Source organism: Martes martes (assembly GCF_963455335.1).
Source record: "Martes martes genome assembly, chromosome: 2".
NCBI lineage: Eukaryota > Metazoa > Chordata > Mammalia > Carnivora > Mustelidae > Martes > Martes martes.
In genome coordinates this window covers 150576580-150594853 of record NC_137889.1, presented here as the reverse complement: position 1 = coordinate 150594853, position 18274 = coordinate 150576580, and the positions used below count along the sequence as shown (strand labels likewise).

The window sequence follows — 18274 nt, the reverse complement described above, 5'->3', positions numbered from 1 at the left end:
GTCCCCTCCAGACATGGAGGGGAGAATGCAGGGAGAATGCTGGCAGGGAAGAAGGGTTGGAGGAATGAGGGGACCGAGGGGTGCTGGAGAAGACAGCAACTAGAACTCTACCTGCGTTTCTGGTAACAGATACACGGAAACCCATCATTTCCTTGGGACAAAGACGCGGGAGCACTCTCCTGGGAGCACTCAGTTATCATTATCTAGGTAAACTCTGGCCTTTGCAGTGGGGATCTTAGGGACAGAATACCAAGTCAGGCAACTTGCCCCAGGGGAAATAAAGAACCCCAGTTTCCCATTCCCTTCTGAGCTTCTTTTCCACTCCAGACGGTCTTCTGCTTTCCCAGCTCAGACTGGCTTCCCCCTAATAAGCCAAGGAATCAGAAAACATTAGTGAGGCACCGGCCTTTTGACACAGAAGCCCCCCTTCCCACCTGTTCTTTTTGGAAAAGGAAACGTCGGAAAACCCCTTTGTTTAGGACAAGGAGGAAAAGCCCTTGAGCTGGGCTGCCTGCCTGTGCTGTGTTCCTTGGGAAAGTCACTCAGCCTCCCTCTGCCTCTGTTTCCTCATCTGTAAAGTATCTACCTAATACAGATGTTCTGGGCTTAAATAAAGCACATGATAAATCCTTTCAGAACAGTGCCCAGCACAGAATAAAACTCACTCAACATCAGCATTCTATTTCTTTTTTTTTTTTAATGTTTTATTTCTTTTCAGCATAACAGTATTCATTGTTTTTTCACCACACCCAGTGCTCCATGCAATACCTGCCCTCCCTAATACCCACCACCTGGTTCCCCCAACCTCCCACCCCCCTGCCCCTTCGAAACCCTCAGGTTGTTTTTCAGAGTCCATAGTGTCTCATGGTTCACCTCCCCTTCCAATTTCCCTCAACTCCCTTCTCCTCTCCATCTCCCCATGTCCTCTGTGTTATTTGTTATGCTCCACAAATAAGCGAAACCATATAATACTTGACTCTCTCTGCTTGACTTATTTCACTCAGCATAATCTCTTCCAGTCCCATCCATGTTGCTACAAAAGTTGGGTCTTCGTCCTTTCTGATGGAGGCATAATACTCCATAGTGTATATGGACCACATCTTCCTTATCCATTCATCCACTGAAGGGCATCTTGGTTCTTTCCACAGTTTGGCGACCGTGGCCATTGCTGCTATAAACATTGGGGTACAGGTGGCCCTTCTTTTCACTACATCTGTATCTTTGGGGTAAATACCCAGTTAGAATGGCCAAAATTAGCAAGACAGGAAACAACATGTGCTGGAGAGGATGTGGAGAAAGGGGAACCCTCTTACACTGTTGGTGGGAATGCAAGTTGGTGCAGCCACTTTGGAGAACAGTGTGGAGATTCCTCAAGAAATTAAAAATAGAGCTTCCCTATGACCCAGCATTCTATTTCTTATCTTTCTTTTCCTGCCCCTTGCTCGGACCTCCCTGGCTATAAGCAGTCATCTGCAGCCAACAGAAGCAGGTGTGGCCCATAACTACCCAGCTAATTTAGGACTGGAGATCATGCTCACAGGTTGTGGAGGGGCACAGAGAGTCAGTATGTCCACACCTAGGGTGGTGAGACCACCACCAGCTACTAGGAGTCAGATCTAGGGTACAAAGACAACCCAGAGGGTAACACCACAGCCTATCCCCTTGGCCACAGGCATATGATTGTCTCCTTTCTCTCTCAGCTTTTGGATGGGCATGGCATCCACCCTTGCCTTAGTAAGAATCAGCCTATTAAAAAATATAATAGTTTTGATATAAAAAATATATAATAGTTTTGATATAAAACAAAAAAGGACAGAATTCCAGATAATAATAATAGTAGTAATAGTAATAATAACAATAATAAAACAATAGCAATAAAACATAGCACTTACTGGGGGCTTAATAAATATTTTACATACGCACCTCATTTAACCTCAAAACATTTCTATTAGCAAATGTATCAGGATTTGACTTGGGTTAATAAGATCTAAAACTGCAGGGACTGAAGAGAAAGCTTTATTTCTCTTACATATCACAATCTCAAGGCCAGTATCTGGGATTTCTATGACATTCCACATACCAGAGACCCATCTGCTTGGTCCAAAATGGCTGCTTCAGTTCCAGCCATCATGACTACATTCCAGCCAGCACAAAACAGTAGGGGAAAGAAAGAGGAAGAAAAAGAAGGAGGAAGAGGAGAGGGAAACAGCAACAGTGATGGGCATGTGAGCTACCTCCTAAGGACAGTACTTAGAAGATGTTCTATTTGCTCTCATTTCATTTGCTAAAATGTCACAGACCACACCTGGCTGCAAGCGAAGGTGAGAAATGCAAACTTTCACCTTGATGGCCTTTGCCCATCTAAAATCACTGTTTTGATTCTAGAGCAGAAAGAGTCTCTGTCACAGGGAGATACCACCACTGTCCCATTTTACAGATGAGGACTTTTGATGGCTGTGAATGTAAGCAAAGCATCGAGGTCACGGGAAAGCCAGATGGGTCCCGAAGGTCAGGCTCCTGCCTCACTACCGCAGCAAAGTGCTCCAGCCTCAGATTCCCCATCTGTAAAAGGGAAGTTGTAACACCTCACTCATGAAGGTCTGTGAGGATTCCATGAGCTACCACACTACATGTGTCTGGCTTCTGGGGATGGGGACGAGGGTCTCTCATGCCAAGGTCCCTCCATTCCCCAATCTGTACAGGACATTTTAACTGCATCTCAGTTGCCCTTACAAAGCTGTGCCAGGAAACTATTTTCCACCTGGCTTTCTCCATGCATCATACATTTAAAGGAAAAAAGGTTATTGCATTATGTACTTCAAAGTCAATCAAAATTTATGGGCCCCCTGACGGTGTTCATGGGAATCGTGCTTTAGTTCCATTAATCTAATGCAGTGGCCTTCTCAGAAATGTGCTGTTCCAGATTCCAACTCCCTCATATAATTCTTCAACCTTTGGCCCTAGCAGCATCTGTGGGACTTGAGACAGACAAAGGCTGAAGGAGGAGAGATGTCTTCCTAAGATGAAAAGCAAGAGAATTTTCCACTACAAAAAATCTGGCAGGAAAGAGAAAGGGATGTGTACTGAGTCCCCACTATATGCCAGATGCTTTCATGAATGTATTCTTATGTAATCACCAAAGACTCGGTGGGGTTTCCTACAGAACTCACAAACCTCCAAAATTATTTTTACATTTCTTAGGTATATAGGTCTAATTCAAGAACACTACTTTCTGGGCTCAAGAATCCCAGGCTAAAAATTTCACAGAGATCCTTGTTTAGAAAGGGCAGAGTGACGGAACATTAGAGCTGAAACAGACCTTGGAAGAGTTTATGACTCAGCTGCCTTCCCTTTCTCTGTCTCCGTGACCACAGCCTCCAAGTGCCCCGAAGTTAGAGAAAAATGAGGAGGGGCAGAGAGAGAAGTCTGGAGGCAGACATCATGAAGCTACTTTTGATCCTTGAATTCAAAAATAAACATTTCACTCTAGATGTGCAGGTCAGCATTTTTATTGGCATAAATATACAGAAATAAAAAGGCATTAGGATGGCACCATCCAGAGACGTCTGCCCAACTCATTTATACAGGTCATCACAGGAAAGAGCCTCAGCCACAAGTGCGGCTTCTTTGCAAAGGTCCCCAGGCTTCGCTTCTGTACCCCTGGGTAGAGCATGGTTCCATCAGATCCAACAGCAGCCAATGAAAGCTGTTCTCAGTCAGATGGCTGGTACAGAGAATCAGAAGGGCTCGGGAATTCCTGTGACCAGCAGAGATGGAGGTGGAGCTCTGACCAAAGCAGCAGCATGGAAAGAATATGAGCCGTTTCTGGAAGTTCAAAAAATTTTTTCTTTAAAAATGGCTCATCTGGGGAACCTGGGTGGCTCAGTGGGTTAAAGCCTCTGCTTTTGGCTCGGGTCATGATCCCAGCGTCCTGGGATCGAGTCCCACATTGGGCTCTCTGCTCGGCAGGGAGCCTGCTTCCTCCTCTCTCTCTCTGCCTGCCTCTCTGCCTAGTTGTGATCTCTGTCTGTCAAATAAATAAATAAAATCTTTAAAAAAAAATGGCTCATCTGTCCCAAAATGGTGATACTTCCAGGTAGACCTGATGCTTGTGCTGGAGACTATTATGTGGTGATTGTCACCCCGGGGGCTGTTCCCAAGGGCGGTCTGTGCTCAAACCAGACGGGCGGTTGGAAGTCATCCGGCCCTGTGGCCCTCAGCTCCTGCCACCCTTGACCAGTGTTCCAGAAACCAGAGCTGACCACTGTTCCAAAAACCAGAACTTCCAGAGTTTTGGAAAAGATACGGTGCCTGACTCCAGGCTGACCAAGTCAGAATGGGAAAAGTGGAAAAGGCCGAAGCAAGAATTTTTCAAGAGCTTCCCGTTCCCCACTCCTCCCAGCCCCTGGAAATTGCCCTCCCACTTTCCAAACCAGGGAATTAGAAACTGCGTTAGTGGAATCGCCCTGTTTGTCTTTCCCTCACTGGCTGATTTCACCCAGCACAGCGGTCCTCACAGCTCATCTGTGTTGTAGCAGGTGTCAGAATCCCCTGCCCCTTTAAGACCAAGTAACATTCCATTGTAGGTTTAACCCTCTTCCTGTTTATCCATTCATCCACCCGCTCTTTCAGTCCATAAATTCTTACCTAGGTCCTACCGAGAGCCATATCATGGTACAAGGCTGAGAAGGAACAGAACAAATTACAATCAGGGCGCTGGTGACTTGTCAAAGGCACTAAAACTTAAAAACCCAATAAATTGTATGAAGTTCTCTAATCTTTTGCTACAAAAGACAAACAGAACAAAAAAACAAAACCACTCACTCAATGATTAAGTATGAATCAGTATCCTCACTTTGAAAGTGATTTTTCTTTGTGTGCTCCCCCAGCTGTTGTGACATGCAAAATCTAACTGCATTCATAACCACTGTGGGTTTCTATCTGCCCGTGTTGTGGCTTTGCTTCCTTTGATGGGTTCTGGAGAGATTAGAGGGGCGCAGCCGATAGAAGGGGATGGATTCAAAAGGTGTCTCTGCTCAGTGGAATATAAAGTAGCCTTTGAACACTGTATTTATAAAGAGCTTGGAATCTCTTCGGGGATGTTTATTTTACATTAAGTGATGACAGTAGACCTCACCTTGTAGAAAACAGAAGATGCACATCAAACTGGCAATTGGGGTTGTCTCTCAGAAGAAAAATAAAGGCGAATTTCTACTTTCACCCCATATTTTCTGTATTATTGGCTTACAGTAAAAATGGATTCATGTATTATCCAAGCTATCTAAAATATGGGAGGGTGTTAGAACTCTCTTACACTGGTGGTGGGAATGCAAGATGGTGCTGCCACTCTGGAAAACAGTGTAGCGTTTCCTCAAAAAGTTAAAAATAGAGCTACTCTACAACCCAACAATTGCACTACTGGGTATTTATCCAAAGGATACAAACATAGTGACTCGAAGAGGCACGTGCACCACAATGTTTACAGCAGCAATGTCCACAACAGTCAAATTATGGAAAGAGCCCAGATGTCCATTGACAGATAAATGGATAAAGAAGATGTGGTGTATATCTACAATGGAATATGCCTCAGCCATCAGAAAGGATGAAATCTTGCCATTTGCAACAAACTGGGTGCAACTACAGGGCATTATGCTAAGCAAAATAAGTCGGTCGGAGAAAGATAATCACCATACGATTTCACTCATTTTGAATTTAAGAAACAAAACAGATGAACATAAGGGAAGGGAAGGAAAAAAAATCAAGGTAAAAACAGACAGAAGTCAAACCATAAGAGACTCTTAACTCTAGGGTACAAACTGAGGGTTGCTGGAGGGGAGATAAGGGAGGGATGGGGGTCACTGGGGGGATGGGGATTAAGGAGCACTTGTGATGTAATTGATCAATCACTAAACTCTACCCTGAACCTGATAACACACTATATGTTAACTAATTTGAATTTAAATATAAATACAGACAGACAGACAGACATAAAAAGGAGGGGGGCGATTCAATTTCTTTTATGCAGAGATATAGTATAATCACAACTGATCTTTAGAAACTGAAGGGGGAAAAAAGGCTCTCAATAATTAAACCATGCTTTATAAAAATAGTTACGTCTGGTTGCCCAGCGTATAAGTGTTGCTTTGCTTTGTCATCCTCCCTTCCTTATACTTCGAATTTTCCTAGAATAAACATGTATTACAATGGAGGTCATAATAAAACTTTCATTTTCTGTTTAGAGTCACTTGAGCAATTAGACCAAACGTTTGAGAATCTTGGAAAGTCCTAGGACCTGGGTTGAAAGAAAATACACGGCTTTAGGAATTCCGGTGTCCAGCAGAGATGAACATGGATTGCCACCCGGTCACCCCCCATCATTTTTGTGCCCTCCCCCATTTCTCTCAGCTACGATGTTTTTTTCTCATCTCTCCTCCAGTTAAAGACAATAGCATGTAGGGCGCCTGGGTGGCTCAGTCAGTCAGTCAGGTGTCCTGCTCTTGGCTTCGGCTCAGGTCATGATCTCAGGGTCATGCAATTGAGCCCTGAGTAGGGAGGGCTCTGCACTCAGCAAGGAGTCTGCTGGAGATGCTCACTCTCCCTCTGCCCCTCCTCTCCACCACTCTTTCTCTCTCTCTTTTGAATAAATAAATAAATCTTTTTTATTTTATTTTATTAACATATAATGTATTATTAGCCCCAGGGGTACAGGTCTGTGAATCATCAGTCTTACACACTTCACAGCACTCACCATAGCACAAACCCTCTCCAGTGTCCATCACCCAGACACCCTATCCTTCCCCCCCAATAAAAAAAAGACAAAGGCACGTAACCAGGCAAGACTCAGTGCCCCGACCCCACTTCTCGAGACCCAGTGAGGTGAAAATATGAGGAGAGGTACAGGTTAGGGCCACAGACTTTCTCCAGTGGAGCTTTCTTTCCACTTTTAAGACTTCCTTGCCTCCTTAAGCAAGACTGGGTTGTCAAATCCCTCTTCATCACAGATCATACTAAGAGTCAAAGTTTATGAATACTACTGAGGAGACAAGCAATCTGGAGGCTCAGGCAGAGCGAGGGGAGGATGGTGCTTCCTGCATAGCCTCCCGGATCCTGCCGGCCTGCTTTCCTGTATGGGACACACACTTGTTCACCCAGAAGCATGGATCGTGCCACTGACTGACCTTTTGGGTTCTGTATGGTCAGTCACGCAACTGGAAGGATTGAAATGATGAACAGCTCCTTCTTATTCCCCAGAGAGCTCCACAGCTTAAATATTTTCCAGGGACTCATGCCTCAGAGATTATGAAGTTATTTTCTCTAAGTAATCCTTTAACCAAGGACATCCTGTTAAGGGCATTTAAGAGAGAGTTCTCTTCATTCTAGCACAAACGTTTAGCCCATCTACCTGGAGGTCCAGCTAACACACTCACACACACAAAGACCAAATATCCTTGTATCGTCGCAAATACCAGTGACTGCTCCTTCTTTAACAGTGACAGCTTCGGCTTTGCTTCATGCTTCCAGCTGACAGGTAAGATTAACATACCCTATCCAAGATATCCTCATTCCGGGCAGCATCCAGGCAAAGCCAGACTCTCTTGACACTTATCCTGGATGTCATCAAACAAGCTCTAGCCCCATAAATCCTTCCTAACATCCTCACACTGAGTGCTCCCCTGCCCCCATGGGTCCTGTAGTGAGTGCTCACCCTTGCAAAGAGCCATGAAACCCATCTTGTTCAACTGCTCTGTATTCCTGGTGGTCTTGGGCTGAGGGACATTGACAGGAACCTGCAATCCTGAGTGGGATATTAAAGAATCGAAAGGGGGTGCCTGGGTGGCTCAGTGGGTTAAAGCCTCTGCCTTTGGCTCAGGCCCTGATCCCAGGGTCCTGGGATCGAGCCCCATATTGGGCTCTCTGCTCGGTGGGGAGCCTGCTTCCTCCTCTCTCTCTCTCTCTGCCTGCCTCTCTGCCTACTTGTGATCTCTATCTGTCAAATAAATAAATAAATAAATCTTTAAAAAAAAAAAAAAAAAGAATCGAAAGGCCTGGGAAAACCAGCATGCCTTAAGCAGGGTTTATGCTTGGCAGCAGCTCTAGGAATAGTTTCTGGAAGACTCAATTTGCTAATAAAGTCTGCATGTTGAGTTGCATCTTAGCCATGACAGTATTTCTCTGTTTGCCTCCTTAATTGGTGATCTGGAGGCTCTGTGCCAACCAGGCTGGGCACAAAAGTCAGGATTCAAGGTCAACAGCATGTCCTCCCCCCTTCTACCACTCTGCTCCTTCCAGTAGGAAGGACTAAAACCAAACCATGAGTGAGGAGCAGAGCTGCCGGACATTCCAAACGAGGTTCTTCCTACGGAACAATGCTGCCTCCCACAGGAAACAAAGTTGTTTCTAACAGAAATGAGGACCTAAGACCACAGAGGGGTTGTCCTTTCCCTAGATCCCACAAGAAGCTGAGGACCAGAACAGGGCATGTGTTTCCCAGGTGATGGGATAGAGCAGTGGGATCCGGGGGATGGGCAGAGAGTTAAAGTCCTATGCCAAGGTGAAAAACAGGTACATCTAGTGGTGAAATCCACATGTTGTCAGCCTACTTTACGCTTCATAACTCTGTGCTGTCACCTCTCAAGATGTGCTCCCACCCTTCCCACAAATAAGTTTTATTTCACAGTGTCCCCCTGCTCCGCAAAAGCAACATCAGCTTCTCCATGTGTTCCTCCCCCAGGGAAAGCTCTCACACCCTAAATCCTCATCCCTAAAAGCACTCAGATCACAAGTGGTAATTACACTCATTCCATGAATTTTACCGCTGTCAAGTCCTGCAGGGCACGTTGTCTGGGCCCAAGGAAAACAAGTAGGTTTAGTCTCAAATTTAAGGCTGGGAGAACCTGTAATTGAAGGTGGAGACTGCCACCTTGTGGGCGAAGAGAGCAACTGGTGAGATTCACTGAGGAAGTCAGGATTTTCCAAGTAGGGTCTTGAAGGCAGAAGATTCTTGGGGTGCCTGGCTGGCTCAGTGGGTAGGGCATAGGACTCTTGATCTCAGAGTCAGGATCAAGAAAGTTCAGAAGTCGTTAATCCCATGAAACTGGACCTATTGCCTGATATGTTCCAGAAACAGCAAAGAAGGCAGCGTGGCTCATGGCTGCAGAAAGCCAGGTGGATAGTAGACAGAGGTGAGGGCAGACTTGGGGAGCTTCCCAAACCATTGTCCAGAATTTAGCTTCCACTCATGCAGAACTAAGGAGCCACGGAGGATCCGGAGCACAGGAAGCACATGATATCACTTAAAGTTTCAAAGGATTTCTCTGACTGCCTCATTGAGAACAGCCCAAATGAGGGAAAGAGTGGAGGCACATAGACCAGGAATCTGGGTAAGTGCCAGTGGTGATCTGCACCAGGGTGGTCCAGGAAAGACGGTGAATAGTGATAAATTCCAATTCGCCTTACATTTCCTAACAGATTAGATGTGTGGTGTTAAAGAAATAAGGAGCCAATCATAATTCCAAGGTTTGTAGCCTGAGCCCCTGGAGGGATGGGGTTGCCCAGAACTGGGATGGAGAAGGCTTACGTGGAGGTGGCACTGACCAGCTCAGTTCTGAATACGCTGGATTTGAAACATGCAGTGTCTATGAGACATGCAGTGAAGCTGCGGAATAATCAGAGGGACGTATGAGTCTAAAGTTCAGGAGAACTAAAGCCATGAACTGATCTGAGATCAGCACCCAAGAGACAAAGAAGAGAAGATTTATCCTTGAGGCAATCCAACAGAAAAGGTTGGGAGAAAAAAACCAACAGACTGGAATGTGGGACAAAAAGCAGGAGAATGGGGTATTCTGGAAGCCAAAAGAAGAAAGTACACTAAGTTGGAGGAAGTGAGAAACTGTGTCAGATGCTCTCTACTGGTCCAGGCATATGAAGACTGAGAACTGATTGTATGAATCGTCACCAAAGAAGGGCTGTTTTAATTTCCAAACCAATGGGGGCTGGGGGATGCTCATCTTTTTGTTTTTGCTTCCTAGATTTGTTTTGGGTTTTGATTTTGGTTTTCTTTCTTTATGTCAAATCATGTATTTTGTGAATTTACTTGAGGGAAGATCTTGGAAAATACTGCCTATATCTAAATATTTTATACATGTATTGTTAAGAAAGCAATATCTCTGAATCTATCTTTCTATATGCTCACCTTTCATGCCCATATCAAGCCTGAGCATGTCTTCTCCTATAATTTTTTTTTAAGTGCAAAAGGTGGTTTTATTAAAGCACGGGATGGACCTGTGGGCAGAAAGAGCTGCTTCTCCTAGAATATTAAGCAAGCCAGTTCCTTACTAATCAATCACCTGTTGGAATGACAATTTTCCTAAAACTGTAAAGCAAAACAGATTAGAAGATAGAGTTAATGTTGAGGTTTGAGTCATTCTGTGACAGTCACTTCTTATAATCCCTTAGTTTAAATTTTTGGACTCATCAAGATCTATTATCATTACCGTAATATCCAAGTGTTATAAACATAAACTTATAAGATACTCATATTAAAAATTATTTATATTTTGTATTCTTTTGACCAGTTAATGCAGAGCACCATGCAGAGTATTAGGTATACTCTTAGAAAAGAGCAGCTAACAAGACACACAGCACTCCTAACCGCCAAAGCTTTTGGTCCATAGGGAATTAGCTATTAAACAGGAGATAACCATAAAGTGAAATGTGTGGTCACTAAGGAAATGTATCACTTTGGGACTTGCTCTTGTGTAAGGTTGGATCTTTCTGGACTATATTTAAGAAAAAATGTCAAATGCCTGTACCTTCATAACTGTGTCATCTCTGACTACCTCTGACCTAAAATGGTTCACTTCTGCCCTTCATCTGCTAGGTGCCAAAACTGTTGTATTTCTCAAACATGTCAAACTTGTTGCTGTCTAAAAATTGTGGATATAATACCAACATTCAAAACTTGAACCACCAGAAAACATTTTTCAAAAATGTTAACTGACACCCAGGATTGTAGTCAGTAGAATCCAGGATGTGGGAAGCTGGATATCAGGTGATGCCTGTCATAGATGGATGATGTGCACAAGGGAGGTTGTTGCATTATTTGCTCTGCCTTTGGGAATGTGTGAAAACTGAATAATAAAGGCTTAAAAATTAAAAAAAAATTAAAAAGAAAGCATTTTTCAAATTATATATATATGTATGTATGTATATACACATATATACTTATTATATAAACACACATATATATTCTACTTTGATGTAATAGCAATAAAGCTGTAAGTCCCAAAATAGAAACTATTGAGTCATAAATTTAACAAAATATATGCAAGATGAGTGGTCTGAAAACAAAATATTGCTGAGAGAAATTTTAAAACGCCTGAAGAAACAAAAGTGTACCATATTCATGGCTTGGAAGGCTCCCTATCAAGATGTTAACTATTGCTAAAATGTATCTGTAGATTTCACAGATCACAAATCAAAATTTCTGCACACTTTGTTAATATTGACAAAAAAATTCTAAAATAATTTTACCCACTTTTTATTTTTATTCATTTTTATTTTTTATTATGTTTAGTTAGCCACTGTATAGTACATAATTCGTCCTTAATGCAGTGTTCAATGATTCATTAGTTAAGTATAAAACCCAGTGCTCATCGCAGCACGTGCCGTCCTCAACACCCAACACGCTGTTACCCCTCCCCCACCTTTCTCTCCTCCAAAACCCCGATTGTTTCTCAGGGTCCAGAGTTTCTCATGGTTCAGCTCTCTCTCTGATTTCTCCCCCTTTGGATTTCCCTCCCTTCCCCTGTGGTCCTCCGTGCTATTGCTTATGTTCCACATGTGAGTGAAACCATATGATAATTATCTTTCTCTGCTTGACTTACTTCACTTAACATAATCCCCTCCAGTTCCATCCATGTGGATGCAAACGGTGATTCAAAAAATGATTCTAAAATTTATGTGAAAATAGAAACAACCTCGCCAAAGTAATCAAAAGGAGAAAAGCTGGAAAACTTACATTACCTGACTTGAAGACTTACTAAAGAGCCAGGGGCGCCTGGGGGGCTCAGTCGGTTAAGCATCTGTCTTCAGCTCAGGTCATGATCCCAGGGTCCTGGGATAGTCCTGCATCAGGCTCCCTGCTTGGCAGGGTGAAAACCTAATTCAATAAGCCTGTGAGATGATGTTCAACATCATCATTAGTCATGAGGGAAATGAAAAATTAAAAACACTATAAAAATACCACTACAAACCCATTAAAATGGCTAAGGTATAAAAGTCTGACGATATCAAGTGTCATTAAGAATGTGTAGCAACTATAATATTCGTATACTGACCATAAACATGTAAAATCACACGATTACCTTGTAAAACCATTTAATAGTTTCTTCATTAGCTTTTTAAAGCTTGTGGCTCTGCTACTTCAATTCCGGGTATTCAACGAAGAGAAACGAAACACAGTATTCACACAATAACCTTGTCCATGGGAGATTTATTGGTAATATCCAAAAAGGGATTCAAGCTGCATGTCCGTCAAAAGATGAATGGAGAAACAAACTGGGGTACACAGCCACACAATGGACTACTACGCAACAATAAAAGGGAGCAATCTACAGCAGACACACACGACAGGGATGAATTTCAAAAACATCAAGGCAAAGACATTAAAGGAGCCAAACACAAAAGAGTACAGGGCATATGATTCTGTTTCTTTTTTTAAAAAGATTTTATTTATTTATATTAGAGAGAGAGAGAGAGCAAGCACAAGTGCGGGGTAGAGAAAGAGGGAGAAGCAGGCTCCCCGTCGAGCTCCCAAGAGCCTGGGATCATGACCTGAGCCAAAGGCAGACCTCAACCAACTGAGCCACCCAAGCGCCCTATGATTCTGTTTCTCTAAGTACTTCCAAAATATGTAAACTAATGTCTAGCAACAGAAAATGGACCATCCCTGCTGGATATCAAGACATTAGTAATTTAAACAATGTGGTAATTATTCAGGGATAAACAGATTATAAAGCAGATTAGGGAATCCCATAACTAACTAATGAACTTGAAGTGCAACAGAAGTGGCATTATAAAGCCTCTGGTAAAGGTTGGATTATTTGATATATAGTATTCACTCAACTGATTATCCATCTGTGAGGAAAAAATGAAATTCGGTCCCTACGTTACACCATACACAGAGACAAATTCCAAATGGATAAAAAGAGTTCATTGCAAAAGGCAAAAATTCAAAGGAATATATGTGACCTTTATTGTGACCTCTGATTAAAAAAATAGTAAGTTCTTAAATAAGGTACAAAACGCACAGCCATAAAAGAAAAACACATTAATCACATCAAAATCATCAGCAATACAAGGGATCCAATAAAGTCAAGAGTCAAGACACAGACTGGGGGTCGCCTGCGTGGCTCAGTGGGTTAAGCCTCTGCCTTCGGCTTAGGTCATGATCTCAGGGTCCTAGGATCGAGCCCCGCATAGGGCTCTCTGCTGAACGGGGAGCCTTTTTTCCCTTCTCTCTCTGCCTGCCTCTCTGCCTACTTGTGATCTCTCTCTGTCTGTCAAATAAATAAATAAAATCTTAAAAAAAAAAAAAAAGACACAGACTGGGAGGACATATTTGCAATCCGTGTAACCGACCAAAAAAATTAAAATCTTGAATGTATATAGAAGACATACAATTCAGCATAAAAACAAGCAAAAACCAAAAATAGGCACTTCACAGAAGAACCAGAATGGCCAATAAACACACAAAAGGATGGTTAATTGTGTTAGTAATCAGGGAAGCAAAAATTAAAGCCACAAAGAGATAGGCAAAAATTGTTCCAAGCCATGGTAAGGATGCCTAGCAACAAGGATCTTCAGATTCCTTTTCTGAAAAGTAAGCTGACACCACAAATTTGGAGACCAGTTTGGGCAAACATTATATGGCAGACACTTGGTTCCTAACCCAAATAGACTTTGCTCGCTCTTCTTCCCTCTTGGCAAGCATGACTCCTATCACATTGATCCAAAATATCAAATACTCAGTTTACAAGCCTCCTTTCCAAAGAAAGAAGAAAAGGGAATTGTGGAGATAGAGACTTTGATTTTACCTGTCACGTGTTATTTCTGTAAAACCTACAAAAGGGGCACCTGGGTGGCTCAGTCTGGTGAGCATCCGACCCTTGATCTCAGCTCAGGTCTTGATCTCAGGATCTCAGGGTTGCAAGTTCAAACTCACCGAGACTCAAATTCAAAAGCAAACAAACAAACAAACAAAAAAACCCTAGGAAAAAAGATCTAAAGCAAACATGTTACACCTGTTAACTCTGTATGATGAGTAGATAGGTATCTGTAATATTATTCCCTAGACATTTCAGTGCATTCAAAATGTTCATAATTTAACATCTTCGGTTTAAAAAAAAAAAAGACAAATGGAGAGCAGATACTGACATGAGAATAAGGAATATTGAAGAAGGAAAAAGACATGGCAAATACAAAGAGGACAGTTCTCAGTAGTAAACTGATGTGTTCCCATCCAGAGGTTCAAAAGTCCCCTTGAAAAAATTGAATCTAGAGACAAGTACTAAAACAGGGAGAAAGTTCCCCAAAATGTGATCCACTGTCTTTGATCCAAGTTTCAAACATTCCTTTGTAATTTTAAATCTCTCACAGTTTGTTTTCAGTCTTTCTTTGCTCTTGAAGAATTCCCAAGGAGATATAATTACTAACTTTGACACTGCTCTGGGTTAAGTTAATTCATCAACAAACTCTTACTCCCAGGAACTGACATAATGAGGAAAGTATGTTTATTATGAATTTCGCAATAAAACAATAAAACTATGAGGTGCCAAACACAGCAATGGCTCCATAATATTTGCTGGATAGTCATAATAAAAGTAACATTTGAATGGTATTGAGGCAAGTACAGATGGAGGCCAAGTAAAAATAAGTCTTAGGGAATTACTCATGGCCCTTCAAATTAGACTTCATTGCTTCAAAACATCCAAGGACCAAAGACCTAGATAACTGTCTACTATGTGGATGCATCATGTTTGATACATTCTACTAAGAAGTAGAAAACCGAGCTTAGTGATTTTCCTAAATGTCATATTATAAAAGACATTTGAATTATTATCTATAAAATGTATATGCTGAGGGTCCTGGGATCGAGCCCCACATTGGGCTCCCTGCTCACCAGGGAGCCTGCTTCTCCTTCTCCTGCTCCCCCTGCATGTGCACCTAATCTCTGTCAAATAATATTTTTTTTTAATTACATATACTGAAACCATCCATTTAAACAGCTCTGTATCTTCCTTTTGTGAATCTACTATTTTGCGGGGGAGGGCAATTGTGGCATTCATCACTACTTAGAATTCCACTTTGGGGGTCAAGTGATTTTGTATTCTTCTATTTTTGTTTTTTCTCAATGTCCTCCAATGGCTTTTTTTTTTTTTAAGATTTTATTTATTTATCCGACAGAGAGAGACCACAGGTAGGCAGAGAGGCAGGCAGAGAGAGATTGGGGGAAGCAGGCTGAGCAGAAAGCCTGATGCGGGACTCGATCCCAGGACCCTGAGATCATGACCTGAGCCGAAGGCAGCGGCTTAACCCACTGAGCCACCAAGGTGCCCCACTTGTTTTATTTTTGTAATTAGAAAAAGTAAGAGTCACTGCAAAGAGAAAATAAAAAGATATTCTCTTGCTCCATTTATTCGTCAAATTTCTGACCTCAGCTTTGACGTTTTTGTCTTCAAAACAAGAGTCTCATCATCCCCACGCTCCACAGTAGATACTTACTGGGAAGATTTTGTTTAAAAATACAATCCCCACTCACACCAACTACAAAAATCCACAAACATAATTCTATCTCCCCTAGCAAACCCTGAATCCTTGAAAGACCCACGAGTACACGCACATACACACACACACGTGCACAAAATCAACTCTTGATTTTATCTCATTCACTTTCCTGTTCCGTTCTGTCTTGGGGCAGCCCTCTGGCTCAGTCAGAAGAGCATCCAACTCTTGACCCCAGGGTGGTGGGTTTGAGCCCCACCTTGGGCGTGGAGCCTACTTAAAAAACAAAAAAACAAAAAACTTTGTCTTGGTAATTTTCTGTTCCTTAATGGCAAGAAAAAAATACCTGACCACATCTCAATTCACTTTTATTGCAAAACTCTTACCTGACCCCCATCTCCGTGACTCTCTGTATTCACCAACAGTATCCATTCTCTCTGCATAATTAATAGGCTGCTGGCTGCCACACCCAACTTAGTTGTTTATTTATCTATTTGTAAATATGCTTATACCTGTTGTCTTAATTATATAATTTAATTAAATTATACGTAAAATGGGTAAGTGCAACAAGAAAAACCTTTCAAAAAAAAAACCTATGAAAACCAAGTTGAATGGCTTGGTAAAAATGATCATAAGTGATTTATTTTTTAAATGTTACAGACCTGACTAGGTGAGTGCTGTGAAGTGTGTAAACCTGGCGATTTACAGACCTGTACCCCTGGGGCTAATAATACATTATATGTTAATAAAAAATTTTTTCTTAATATTTTATTTATTTATTTTTAAGATTTTATTTATTTATTTGACAGAGACAAAGATCACAAGTAGGCAGAGAGGCAGGCAGAAGAGAGAGGGGGAAGCAGGCTCCCTGCTGAGTAGAGAGCCTGATGCAGGGCTCCACCCCAGGACCCTGAGATCATGACCTGAGCCGAAGGCAGAGGCTTAACCCACTGAGCCACCCAGGTGCCCCAATATTTTATTTATTTATTTGAGAGAGAGACAGTGAGAGAGAGCATGAGTGAGGAGAAGGTCTGAGGGAGAAGCAGAAGGTTTGAGGGAGAAGCAGACTCCCTGTGGAGCTGGGAGCCCTATGCGGGACTCGATCCCGGGACTCCAGGATCATGACCAGAGCTGAAGGCAGTCGCTTAACCAACTGAGCCACCCAAGCGCCCATATGTTAACAAAAAATTAAAAAAAAAAAAAGTTACATATCTGAAACCAGGTATGGTCATCTCTAGACATTGATAGGGCATTAACCCATTATTCTGTAAACTGATCAATAAGGAAAAAGAATCAAGCATCTATCCTACCTTTCTTTTATGGACTGTATTTCAAGGCATCCAAGTGGTGGATGAGAGAAAGGCTTCTGTTTAGATGAATCAGAGTAAATAAATGCAGAAAGTGTCTTAAAATTATAAAATATCCATTGTATAGCCCCTATGGACATAATCAATCTTGGCAATAATCCCCGAATTGTGCCAAACTAATTAAATGAAAAGCTGTTGAAGAACTTTATAATAGATGAATCAAGCAGATAATACCCAATTCTGTTAACCCCCTAAATGTGGGGTGTTGTGACATTACGTCCCTCCTGCTGCAACTGATGCCCAAAGAATTCCATGGTTCCTTCTGGAATGCATTACTGCCTACCCTCAAATCCAATCCGTCTCCCCAGTCTCTTCAAAATTAACAGGCATTAAAAAATGAAGAAGGAAAAATGGCTAGGAGTTAAAGGATGCTTAAGAGGGGCACCGGGCTGGCTCAGTGAGTGGACCATATGACTCCTGCTCTTGAGGTCATGAGTGCAACGTGAGCCCTATGTTGAGTGCAGAGAATACATTAAGAATAAGATTTTTTTTTTAAAAAGGATGCTTAAGATATCCTTTAAGATATTACTTAAAGGATAAAGTAGCCTCATGCAACGTGTGGATTTTTGTTTGAACAAATCCATCATAAAACCGCATTTTTAAGAAACTCATGAAAAAATAAACAGGGTGGATACAGGTAATATTGAAGAATTAGTCTGAGTTTTGTCAGGTTTGACAATGGTATGTCAAATGTGTTTTTTTAATGTTATTTTTTGTTAGAGATACGAACTGAAGAATTGACAGACAAAATGATATGAAGTCAGGAATTTGCTTTAAAGTACTTTAGGGGAGGGGCACCTGGGTGAGCACCTGACTTGAGCTCAGCTCAGGTCTTGATCTCGGGCCATGAGTTCAAGACCCACACTGGGCTCCATACTGTGTGTGGAGACTGCTTTAAAAATAAGTGAATAGGGGCGCCTGGGTGGCTCAGTGGGTTAAAGCCTCTGCCTTCGGCTCAGGTCATGATCCCAGGGTCCTGGGATTGAGCCCCGCATAGGGCTCTCTGCTCAGCAGGGAGCCTGTTTCCTCCTCTCTCTCTCTGCCTGTCTCTCTGCCTACTTGTGATCTCTGTCCAATAAATAAATTAAAAAAAAATAAAAATAAAAATAAGTAAGTAAATAGGG

At 42.2% G+C, this 18274-nt stretch overlaps 1 protein-coding gene across 1 annotated transcript in view; it reads right to left on the bottom strand.

The window, feature by feature from the left end:
• Nucleotides 1-18274, bottom strand: part of CD38 (CD38 molecule) — a 47370-nt gene that overhangs the window by 15630 nt on the left and 13466 nt on the right. The window lies entirely within an intron of this gene.